The following is an 11152-nucleotide window of genomic DNA, read 5'->3' as shown; positions in this document are numbered from 1 at the left end:
CTCTTCCGACCTCAGTATCCTGCCCCAGATCTCTCAGCAGCCTCAGTCCCCCTCGGGAGGTCACATCCGGAAAGCACCACCAAGCTTTGGCCGGCTCCTGAAGTAGAGACTATGCCGCTACCTAAAGTTTCCAACACGTACAGAAAGGAGTTATGCTCGTCTGAAGGGGTGGGGAAGATTTCATGAACGCTACTATCAAACCTCACCACTGCGACTGGTTTGCTGTAGAACACACTTCACCCACGACATCGCAAAGTGGCCTCTGTGCAGACAGCAAGCCCAATGCGAGAAGGGAGTGATAGAGATGCACATACGGCCTCTTTAAAGTGGAAATCGGGAGGAAGTCCCGTGGAAACAATCGGCCTCCCTTTTCCAACGACAGCAGGGTCTAACCTTTAGCCTGCGTCCGTCTTAGAGCCGTTACTGGGGAGCAATTACATAATCATGATGGATACCCTGAATGTAACCACTTCCAAGGTGAGATTTCAAACATGTACAGGCTTTAAATGTGTAATTGAGTCTGCTACTGCCGATCCAATGTGGAGCGTCATGAAGAGAATGCAAAAATTCCAGAAAACGGGAGTCCCATCCAATAGGCAGGACCTGGTTTTTGAAATGTTTGTGGAGAACCAGCCAGGAAATAGGAGACATCCTAATTTGAGTTGTGTGGTCAAGAATTGCTCTCCTATTGAGTTTGAGGTTACTGTATACTTTTTGGGGTGGAGCACCCAAAGGGATGCTCGGACCAAAGTTAATCTGTCGGGAAAAGAGAACAAGTAAGAAAGGTCTAAAGGCGGGGTCACTGAGGGAACAGCACACAAGCGTGGATGGCCTTGCATTTGCAAATTTTCCCAGTTTACCGTCCCACTTTTTCTCAGTCCAAGTCTGTTTTTGCCCCAAAATGAAGTCTGAGAAAAACAAAGGAACTCATATGAGGTCATACGTTTACAAGGAAACATGCTTCTTCTCCACAGTTCCTCTTTCTGCCTCTTTACCACCGCCAGAAACTCAGTAGTTCCTTTACCAACTCCTCATCAGAGTTTTTCTTCCCTGCTTGTGCCTCAACCTGCATTAGTCAATCTGTTACTTGTCGTGCTGGTACTGACAGGGTGACTGCTACCCTGCCAAAAATTCTGCACTAATATGGATCTGGCAAACATATTGTTCACAAATAAATAGAGTTTTAAGATTTCCTGCATTTCCTGGTATTAACTTGCCTGAGAATATTCCAGGGAACAGACACTGGTTTAAGCTCCATGCAAGCAACACAGCACAAAATCTAGGTTTTACTCGACTGTGAACCCCCTCCTCCTTAAGCCCTTCTGCTTGCCTTCCCTCACGTCCCACGTAAAACTGAAAAGCGCACAGTTAATTGGCCTCTCTTTTCCAAACTCCTATTGCCTAATACCTGAACACGCAGGAAAAACCATTTTATCAAACTGGAGTCCCAAGTACTTCCCATCTCTTCACCTTCCTAAGCTTATATTCCATACGTTACTAATTCCCAGGCAGCAAATTAAAAGCCCATAGTGCGTCGTTTCCTTCATTGGGTCCACCTCCCGCAAAGCACAACTACGCACTGCAGACACACACGGGTAATCACTTGAGAGTATTTATTTTGTCCAGGATTATCATTCAATGTTTAAAGAATCTCATTCTTTCTATTTCCACCACCTGCTCCATCCTTCAGTTTTAAGTTCTGCAAAACCACGGGGTGGGTTACTCATCTTCTAAATCTCAAGTGCTCTTCTGCCATATTTTCGCTATGTTTGATGCTCTATCGCCCCCAGATCAAATGGAGAGGGTTCCCTGGAAAACACATGCACACCAACTCAAATCTACATCAAAGATAACAAAACTGCCCTTTCAGAAAATGATAAATTAAAAGCTTATGTTTAAGCATCTTAGTCCTAATGAACTCTCCATATTTTCCCATTGTTAAAACTTTAAATTGTACCTCAGAGCTCAAAATTCTCCTATGCACTCAATGCACTCAATTGTCTGTATTCTGGTTTGGCTGTGGGAGGACAGGACATGGGAACTCGTATTCAGAGAAAACTCTGATAATCAAAAAACTCATGGGTCTTTGGATTAGCAGTTCCATAAAGACGTGCAGATGTTCTGGGTGAGGTGGGGGGTGGGGTGGGCAGCAAGGAAGTCTCAGGGAGAGCCAAACATAAATATAGGAGCGGAAGTAGGGCTCCTGTGTACCCATGCAATGATGCCTCAGAGAAGTGGAGATAATGACTCCCGTGTGCATCAGTGCCCATGGCTAGTCATGCTCTTGCTACATCGATGAGGTTTCCCCGACCACAGGCTGGTTTACACTACACTATCCCAGAACTCCTATCTCAGGTGACGACCTAATGACCTGGCGCTATTCACTGCCATCCTCTCTCTTCCTTTCCAAGAGGAATAACCCAGACAGATGGCAGCACGCATTTATTCTCCGGCCAACTGAGATCCTCACCTGTCTGCCTCTCCATACCATCTGCTGGGCCCTCCCATTCTCAGGTAGTACTGCAGGGCATTCAGCCAGAGGTCTTCACAGATGATCTGGTAGAGGGAAAGGTGTGAATGGGGTTGGCACTCTACTTCCCTAGCATCTGGGAAGCACACCAAGCCATTTATGAAACTGCCCCTGGGGGATTTACCTCAGCAATTGTGCTAGACCCTGAAGGACTGTGGTAATCAAATTGAAGAAGTTCATCTGGTGTTCTGGCGACTGCACTGTAGCTGGCATCACAAATCCCCGAAACCATTGGATTGGAGGTTGGTCTGAGATAACAGATATCCTGCAGAAAGAGAAAGAATGAGGGATACTATATGTTCACCCATCCCTTGTACCGTCTGAACAGCAACTTCTTACCAGTGATGGAATGTCATATGCCTTGTGATCACCGGGTTTCGGAAGTAGGGGTTCTCCCAAAGGAAAAGTGATCGTACAAGCAGTTCTGGGAGGGATGCACACTTCCACCTGACAGGGAAAAGCAGAGGAGGGAGAAATCATTCAGGGACACGCCTTTGCCTGATTACATGCTGAATCGTTTCACCTGCCCTCCCTCACTCTTTCTGTAGGCTGAGCCTTCCATCTCTCACCTCCAGTCGATCATGTAGCTGAGCAGGTCCCGATCTTGGTCAGTGATCATTGTTGACAGCTGAGGATGGTTCAGAATCTGTACTGGGTAAAGGAGCTCAAACATACTAGTTGGCAGGGGTAGAAACAGCTAGAGCACATCTGGAGGCAATCAGAAGTGGGATCACACATCTGCCAGACCTCCTGGCATTACCAATCCATCTCAGTCAATACCCACACTTCTATAAAATCTTCTTAAGCCTTCTGTTGCCTGTGTTTTGTGAGTCTGAACTCACACGGGCGTACAGTCTGTTTCTTGAGAACTCCTGACCTCTCTATTTTATTTGCATGATGGATAGGTCTTGAAGGGTACTTCTTGAGCTCTTACAGAGGGTTGAGAGTGTTGACTGGAGCCGCGTGTTCCCGGAATCGCATGTGGGGCATGTGTGTACTCAGAGTCCTGAAGTGTGACAGGGTGCAATGGAGGGCAACTACATGTAGAGAGGACTGCAACAGTGAATGCAGCTCCACGCAAGAGACAACAGTTATATCCAAAGAACCTGTGTGCTCAGAAGGTGGACCTTAAAGGCAGGCAGCATGACCTTTGACCCTAAACATGTGTGACTAACAATACCCCGCAGAAGCAAGGTTGAGTGGAACACGATACAGTCTGATTCTGCATAGGAAGCTGAACTCCCCACCCACCAGGATGGAACCATATTATGAACACAATCAGGATTCTCAGAAGCCTGTGTTTGCAACTGTCGGCCACCCCTTCTCCTCGAATGCTCTCTCCCCGCACTAAAGCTGTCCCCTTGCCCCAGCCAGGACATCCTCCCCAAACCCTCCTCCATAGTCCACAGCTCTGTGAGGCTATCGCCTCCCGAAGTGCATTAAGATACAGTTTGCAACCAGAAGCCTGCAATGCACCTGTATGCTGCTGCTCTGAAATCCAGGTGGGTGAAGCTCGTGTATTAGCTTGCGCTTGTCCAGGTACAGCACCTGGCGCCTCGTGCGATCAGACTGCTCAGTTCTAAATGCGACTCTCTAGCGCCTCCGTGGATGGCGGGGGGCCGAGGCGGGGCCTGCTCACGCTCCTGGGGGCTTCCTGCTCCTCCTGCTCCTGCTCCTCCTGCTCCTGCTCCTCCGCTCTTGCACCTCCTGCTCTTGCACCTCCAAAGTCTTGCACCTCCTGCTCTTGCACCCTGGCTCCCATGCCACTACCTCAACGGCACCATTACGTCCTCGTTCACCAGCCCGTCTCGCCCCGGATCTCTATCTCAACTCTTCCTTCCAGCTTCAATCTCCACCCCATCCCCACCCAAAGGATCGCGTCTCCTCGCTGGGCCCTTCCGTCACCTCCCGCACGGCTGGGCCTGCGCCTCTGCCCCTGCGCTGGCTCTCTGGGGACTGCTCCCCCGAGGCCCCACAGACTCTCCTACCAGAAGGCCACCTGCCGGGCCAACGAGGTTTCCCGAGCATCCCGGAGGAGCCGAAAGCCTCGCCAGGACGTGCTTCACTCGCCATGGGCCCTGGTCTGGTGCAGAGAAGGCTGGCGACACGGCGCTTCCCAGCAAACTCCAGCAGGCGCTCCGGGCGCCACCGTGCGGCGCGGATGGCTTCCTGGCGCCTGCGGCAGACGAGCTGCTGGGGCGCATGCGCCGCGGTGGGCGCCGTCCACCCGGCCGGCTTTGGGGGAAAGCGGCCCTCAGCACCCCAAGCCGCTGCTCGTGCACACCCTGCTCCCCTCGTAGAGCGGAGCCCCCGGGGAGGCGGCTCCGGGGTGGCTGCGGCCTCTAGCAGCGTGCTGGGGAACACGCGTGTGTTCAGATGCGCGCAGTGCTATTTCTCAGTGCGCGCAGTGCTATGTTCTCAGTGCGTGCAGTGCTATGTTCTCAGTACGCGCAGTGCTGCCCACCAGGTCCCTGCAGAGGAGCGCCATAACCCGGTGGGAGGCCTCACTGTACATGCTCTCCTTGCTCCCAGGAGCACCCTGCCCCCAAGACAGCAGGAAACTGCCTCCAGCAGCGTCGCCCAGTGCACGTGAGCCTGCCTGCCCTTCTTCTTCTGCTAGTTTCTCTTGGGGGTGAAAAGATCTGCTCCCATGCCAGAAGCACCCTCACCCCCAGGTCCCAGTCTTATTAAAAAGCAATTAGGAAGGTAAACATGGCAAAGGGAAACTAACAGAAACAGCGTGCGGAGCTCCGCACGAACTTGGAATCGGTTGGGAACAACAAAATCTTGCCGAAAAGCAGCAAGGCATCACGCAGATACTACTCAAGTCAACTCTTGGGAGTTCTGGGTTACAGGGGAGCTCATTTCAAGGCCAAAGTCCGTGAGGGATGAAACGTCTGAGAAAATGTGGGCAGAGACTCTGTTTCCAGCCTGGGTTCTGGGTGTCCAAAGCTGCCATCAGACCATTCAGTTATAAGTATCCTTGCCTGCCTGTTCCCGCATGAACCAGAGGAACACATTTCTTTGCCTTGCTGAGAAGGTGAATTTATTGAAGATGCAACAACAAGGAACTGTAGAGAAAACTTTCCAAGACCCATTCAGAGTGCGAAGGGAAGGTTGTTTTTTTCTATGCCCAGACAAAGACTTGGCTAAGGTTCAGAAAAGAATGATGGAGAAAACAAAAATTAAAAAGGAAAAGCTGTTGCGTCAGCAGCTCATGTGTATTGTGGCCCTCATTTTTGTGATTTTGGGATTTTGATCGTATCCATCAAAGGTAGGGAGGCGCTGGATTAGTTCCTATGATTTTTTCGAAGATAGACAGTTTATTCATTCTGAATTATACATTGATAGATAGTAGTGGAAGATTTCAGCATTGCCGAGAAAATACAGAATACCCTAAACAGCACAGGTTTTCGTGACAAATGGGCCAATTCCCTGGATACGATTTCACTGGGTAATAACATTTCTTCCCTCAGTGTTTATGTTTCTTTACTGCGACACCTTCAGATTAGAGCTTTTAAAGGCTTTTAAGCAGTATAAGCTGCTGCCTGGGAGAGTTATGGCATAGCACGTCCATAGTATGGAATAGCATTGGGTGTAGAAGATGGAAACTAGTTAGCTGCACCAGCATGAACACCGTGTTTAAGAGCAGTAGTACAGAAATGTCAGAGCCAGGAAATAGCCTCTGTGTTGGCATGTGTTGGGTGTGTTCTCTTTCCCATGTGCCCCCCCCCCCACCTCGTCTCTCAGTCATCGTCTTCATCTCACCAGCTCATGCCTTCTAAGTTGCCGGTAAGACAGTAGGATAATAACGACCAATTTCTTAGCTGTTTGATTTGCTCTTGCCTGTACTGTGCCTGTGTATTTATGTCCAGACCATCTTCCAGATGAATATAACAACTTCTCTGCCCTTGCTCAGTAGGAAGAAATTACAAAATAGCGCGCCTTTTCCCATTTTCCCTTCCTAGTAAATGATCCCAAGATGCCGGTCCTTGGGAACAAGATGCCGGTCTTTTCTTCACACAAAAGAAGGGGGATTTGACAGCTGGACAGATAGAAAAATACTCAGTGTACCTCTTTAGCTTGGAAATGCTTAGTAACTAGAAAACTTGTTATTATGATCATTTCACTCAAGCAGTCCTGATTTATTTAAAGCCTAGAGGCTACTGTTGAATTACTCACTGTCGATTTAAACTCAAAAACTTTCCTTCTGCTCCTTTCCTGTTACAGAAATAAAACCCTCCCTGGCTCAGCTTGCAGGATGGACACATGGTATGAAGACTTCCAGGAAGATGGTAGAGCAGAGTGGAGTGCTTCAGTTCACTGGTGCTCCATGGAAGAAGACAGGGGATGGGGAGAAAGTGACGGGACTGCGGGATGGTTGTGAGTAATCAAACAGGATCCTGAGGCAGTTTTATGTTGGGGAGTTGGGGGGGGGGCACCCGGAGGGGAGGGCTGGTTGTGTCGAAGCTGTGATCCCAAGGGGTGGCTATGGCATGTGGGGAGGAATGAAGGAATAAGTGAGTATCCTCAGCCCCAGCCTGACTCCGCTGCCGGCGGGGAGAACTCCCTGCATGGGTCATTCTTGACAGCACCTAGGGTGACCCTGGAGGTGATGTGACGATGCACTGTGGGGCCCAGGCCACATGGCGAGGCAGCACTCACCCAGCTGGGTGCAGGAATAGCCAGCCCCACAGAAGCAGTGTCTGGCATCATTGTCACTTGATCCCTGGGTGCTGCTCAGTTCCCCGGTGCTGCCGGCAGAGACTGGCCATCCAGCTGCCCAGGCGAGGAGGAACCTTCAACCAGGTAGGCAGGACTCGATCCACTGTGGTCAGCCTGGGCCGTGCTAATAGACAAGCGCTCTCAGGCCTGCCACCTGGTGGTGAGCTGGGGAAAGTGCAGGGCAGCTGCTCCAGATGGGGAGGGAGTGAGCCTGAGGGAGGAGCCTCGCAGCACCACCTGCTGGGGACAACAGGTAAGTGCAGGGAGGCTAAGTCGCTGTCAGCTAGGTCTAAACTTGATTAGTTTTAAATTTTTACTTTGTATTAAGGTTCATTTCTCCTTCTGAGAAGGTAAATTTTTGTGATTAAATTAATAGCAGCCTATTTCAGCAGTAGTTTCTAGGTTTAAAATAACTCAGTCAGGACTTAATGCTTAAGTAAAATGATCATAAGAAATACTTTTCTGGTTACTAAGCCTTTCACAGCTAAAGATTTATATTGAGTATTTTTTTTATCCAGCCAGCTTTCAAATCCCCCTTCTTCTACGTGATATGCCCTTACTCCTAAGAAACACCATCTGTGAACATTATGAAGGGAAAATGGGAAAAGTTCCAATATTTAGTAATTTCTTCCTACTGAGCAAGGGCAGAGAAGTTCTTATATGAAGCTGGAAGCTGATCTGGATGTGTGGGGCTTACCGAGAGAGAGACCACACAATTGAAAAACGGCAAGCCAAGTTAGCGTCTTTATTAGCTGGCCAGCGACTGCCTCAGAAACCCTCAAAGAAGGAAGATTCAGAGAGCAGCCCCGTGCAGCTTGCAAGGTAGGCTTATAAAGGCTGAAACCGCAACCTTATCCACAGCAGAGCAGGGACGTTAGTTTCACAGTACCACATACTGGTTTTTCAGCTGTAAGCAAGCAAGCTTACTAGAGAAGCAAACAAGCGCTATTCGCTTTTGCAAAAACGTGTTTGTGTAATTCCCACATCCTGGCCCCATTTACCAGGTGTTCTTCATGGACCTGGGGAGATTTTCCACTCGGCTGAGGCCGAGCTCCTGATCCCTTACGCGGGACATGAATGCATGGGTACATACAGGCAATAGCCAATCAAATACAAGGATACTTATAACTGAATGGTCTGATGGCAACTTTGGACACCCAGAACCCAGGCTGGAAACAGAGTCTCTGCCCACATTTTCTCAGACGTTTCATCCCTCACGGACTTTGGCCTTGAAATGTGCTCCCCTGTAACCCAGAACCCCCAAGAGTTGACTTGAGTAGTATCTGCGTGATGCCTTGCTGCTTTTCGGCAAGATTTTGTTGTTCCCAACCGATTCCAAGTTCGTGCGGAGCTCCGCACGCTGTTTCTGTTAGTTTCCCTTTGCCATGTTTACCTTCCTAATTGCTTTTTAATAAGACTGGGACCTGGGGGGTGAGGGTGCTTCTGGGCAGGGAGCAGATCTTTTCACCCCCAAGAGAAACTTAGCAGAAGAAGAAGGGCAGGGCAGGCTCACGTGGCACTGGGCGACGCTGCTGGAGGCAGTTTCCTGCTGTCTTGGGGGCAGGGTGCTCCTGGGAGCAACGAGAGCATGTACAGTGAGGCCTCCCACCGGGTTATGGCGCTCCTCTGCAGGGACCTGGCGGGCAGTGCTGTGCGCACTGAGAACATAGCACTGCGCGCACTGAGAACATAGCACTGCGCGCACTGAGAACATAGCACTGCGCGCACTGAGAACATAGCACTGCGCACACTGAGAACACGCGTGTTCCCCAGCACGCTGCTAGATGCCGGCAGCCACCCCGGAGCCGCCTCCCCGGGGGCTCCGCTCTACGAGGGGAGCAGGGTGTGCACGAGCAGCGGCTTGGGGGTGCTGAGGGCCGCTTTCCCGCCAAAGCCGGCCGGGTGGACGGCGCCCACCGCGGCGCATGCGCCCCAGCAGCTCGTCTGCCGCAGGCGCCAGGAAGCCATCCGCGCCGCACGGTGGCGCCCGGAGCGCCTGCTGGAGTTTGCTGGGAAGCGCCTGTGCGCCAGCCTTCTCTGCACCAGACCAGGGCCCATGGCGAGTGAAGCACGTCCTGGCGAGGCTTCGGCTCCTCCAGGATGCTCGGGAAACCTCGTGTCTTCCTTCTCATCAGCCACGTTTAATACCCAAATTATCTTGTTCGTTTCATAGGTCCAATATGATGTATATTTCATGTGTTAACCAAATTACCCAGTCCCTGTACGTTTTCCTCCCATAATTCCCTTCTTCGGACGTCCTTCACTGTGACCCACAATTCACTCATTACCCAGAGTCTGCTGTTATTCACCCGCTTCCAGGTCATATCACAAGTCCTGGTCAGAACTCCCAATTCCCCATTTCTTTGCACCGTGGTCTTATTTTTACACAACCCGTTCCTCGACCAAAGTTTGTTATAGTGTCTGTGACTGTAAGGTACTGCTGCTTGCCCCACGTGCTCCTCATTCTTAGAAGCGGCCATATGATCCCTATCGAAATTCACTTTACATGCGCAATTCCCCATTACTCCCACCCCACCGTTCCCTTTACACAAAATTCGGCGCCTTAACTACCATTACTACCCCGCCCAAATTTCCTGTCACTCCGACAATTATCTCCGTCACCCATCATTCCGTGTGTCCCCCACAATTCACTGATGACCGAGACTTCCCTGTCATTCACACACTTCCGGGTTCGTACGACAAGTCACCCTCACAACGACCTTTCCCCATTTCTTCCCCTGTGGTTTTGTTTATACGCAACTCTTTACACACGTCAGTTTATTAGACTGTCTGTGATGATCTGATACACCGCTTGTGCCCCATCTCGTCCCCATTCTTAGCTTCTTCCATGTTTTCCCCTCCCATCATTTCTTTGTCACCCACAATTCCTGTCACTCCCACAATGCGCTTGGAACATAACCGTGTATGGTACCCACAATCCCCTGCCCCACCACAGTTCCCTGTCACTCCCACAATTCCCTTGACCCCCCCCCCAATTCCATGTGTCACCAACACTTCAGACATTCAACCAGAGTTCAAACAAAACTGCTTGTCTCTCACAATTCCCCCTCACACCCAACAGCAGGTATCAGCCCCAGGTCCCGTTTTCCCACTATTCTGTGTGTACCACAACTCAAATAGGAGTCAGAATTCCTGTCATTCTCACAATGCGGGTCAGAAATACAATTCTTGGTGATGATGGCAGCTGTGGGGTTGCCAATTTTTTTCTTTTTTTTTTGTATAGAAAGCTTCTTTGCAGTTTGACGTCATGCCATACTGACGCCACTACTGCCAGTTTCTGGTTTACCTGAACACCTGAGTTTTCTTCTTCCTTTCATAGTTCCCATAGCACGTACAATCAAGGACCCTTACACTTTCGTTTACTTCCCACGCCATTTCTCTTCTGACATTCTTCTCTATAACCCGTAATTCATCGTTACCCAGAGTCTGACTGTTATTCATCTGCTCCGGGTCATGTCGTAGTCCCGATCACAACTCCAGTTCCCCAGTTCCCCATTTCCCATTTCCCCATTTCTTCCCATCTGTTCCTCCTTCTTAAAAGCGGCCGTATGATTCCTAATGAAATTCACTTACATGCCCAATTCCCGTTATTTCCACCGTTCCCTTTAGACCCAGAATTCGGCGTCTTAATCATTGTTCCCTACCCCGCCCCCCAAATTTCCTGTCACTCGGACAGTTATCTCCGTCACCCATCATTCCGTGTGTCCCCACAATTCACTGATGACCCAGACTTCCCTGTCATTCACACACTTCCGGGTTCGTACGACAAGTCACCCTCACAATGACCTTTCCCCATTTCCTTCCCCTGTGGTTTTGTTTATACGCAACTTTACACACGTCAAGTTTATTAGACTGTGTGTGATGATCTGATACTAC

The 11152-nt window shown here is 50.1% G+C and overlaps 1 long non-coding RNA gene across 1 annotated transcript; it reads right to left on the bottom strand.

The window, feature by feature from the left end:
• Positions 1-1572: 1572 nt before the first annotated feature.
• On the bottom strand, positions 1573-2689 carry LOC143672571 (uncharacterized). The gene is made up of 3 exons (XR_013169902.1): positions 2655-2689; positions 2471-2556; positions 1573-1809 (listed from the first exon to the last, which is right to left on the bottom strand). It is a non-coding gene; the product is annotated as an uncharacterized LOC143672571 (long non-coding RNA).
• Between the last annotated feature and the right edge of the window lie 8463 nt (positions 2690-11152).

This window comes from Tamandua tetradactyla, chromosome Y (assembly GCF_023851605.1).
Source record: "Tamandua tetradactyla isolate mTamTet1 chromosome Y, mTamTet1.pri, whole genome shotgun sequence".
In the NCBI taxonomy this organism is placed as follows: domain Eukaryota; kingdom Metazoa; phylum Chordata; class Mammalia; order Pilosa; family Myrmecophagidae; genus Tamandua; species Tamandua tetradactyla.
This window is presented reverse-complemented; position numbering and strand designations above follow the sequence as displayed.